The sequence below is a fragment of the Trachymyrmex septentrionalis genome, unplaced genomic scaffold (genome assembly GCF_001594115.1).
Source record: "Trachymyrmex septentrionalis isolate Tsep2-gDNA-1 unplaced genomic scaffold, Tsep1.0 scaffold87, whole genome shotgun sequence".
Lineage (NCBI taxonomy): Eukaryota > Metazoa > Arthropoda > Insecta > Hymenoptera > Formicidae > Trachymyrmex > Trachymyrmex septentrionalis.
The window spans coordinates 4,710,308-4,711,759 of record NW_017306059.1 but is presented as its reverse complement, the minus strand read 5'-3'; positions in this window follow the sequence as shown (position 1 = coordinate 4,711,759).

The following is a 1,452-nucleotide window of genomic DNA, read 5'->3' as shown; positions in this document are numbered from 1 at the left end:
ATATATATATATATATATATATATATATATATATACCAACATTTCATATCCTGTTTATTCTAGAGAGCTTGCATTTGGTACCCTTATTAGTTTTCTCACAATTCGGACCCTTAATAGGTTTATCTTAAACAACGCGAAATTTATGATGCACTGAAAATTACAATATAACGATCGATGTAATTATTGCTTAAAATATAATCCAAAGATCTTTGCCCGACAGTGGGAATTCAAACGTTCGCCATGCCGGTAATTGTGATACCACACATTTAACGTTCCCCCTACACAGCCGTGTGCCGTCCGTTTTCTCGTTACGGCGTTACCACCAGGGTGTGTACACACAAACCGAACGGTGGTTAATGGACCGGGGCAATAAAGCGGACGGCGTTACATCGATTACTGAAACGGAACTTTCCGCGATCCGGCAATAACTCTAAATATCGAGGTATCGGTCCGTAGCCTGGATTCTCCGGATTAGTTCGACCCGGTTAGTTCGCGACGAGTAACGGCCACTCTTCGACACCCGTTATATGCGAACATTGTTGACTACGGATTCTCGCTAGTCTCTTCGTTCTTTTTGCTCATCTCTCTTCGCTGCCATCGCGGCATTTATTATTTTTCTTATTTACAAAGGCGATCGACACTATTTATTGAAAACGATTAATATCAAAACAAATATTAATATTAATTTATGTATTTCTTTCCCAGCACTGTTCGTTCAATTAATAATGAAACAAAAACGTGATGTAACGCGATATTCGAACACTTTTCAGTCTCCGTTCATAACATATTAGTCTTACAGTTAGAGAGAATCATGCACTTGTTAATATGTAATAACGTTCCATTATCTCCGTTTTATATTTCATTATCCGAGATATTTTATGTATTTTATTTTACTTTAAAAGCTTTTCTTATTATGAAATGATATTGCAGATATTTTTATTTCTGTCTTTTTATTTTCAGCAATCTCAATAGTGAGGTATATCATATTGTTCATTGTATATTTTACGAAATAACTAGAAAAAAAAGTTAACGACGCGCTTAACTACTAACACCTAGCAAGCTACGATGCGAACAGTCATTCTTTTATACCGAACAACGAGAGACAAACGGATATTTCCGAATGGCTTTGTAAATTGGGAACGTCAATCGATTCTCATCCGCGAGAATTGGCGACTCAGCGAGGTGTGATAAAATAGACACAGATCAGCGGAGCGTGCTGTTCCAATATCTCATAAAGTCGTACAGTTGTTGAATACTCACGAAAACCGTCTAAGATACAGTATTAAGAAACAGTCGTGATCGGGTCAATCCGTCTGCTCGTGCTGGAATTGAACCAACCGAATTCATGAGTCTACTTTCGTAGAAGATTTCATGCAACGAAGTGCTTCGCCAAGTTTCGTTATTAAGTTTTCAAATTCGTAGCTGGCCACAGAGCCCTTCATTCTCTCTTTT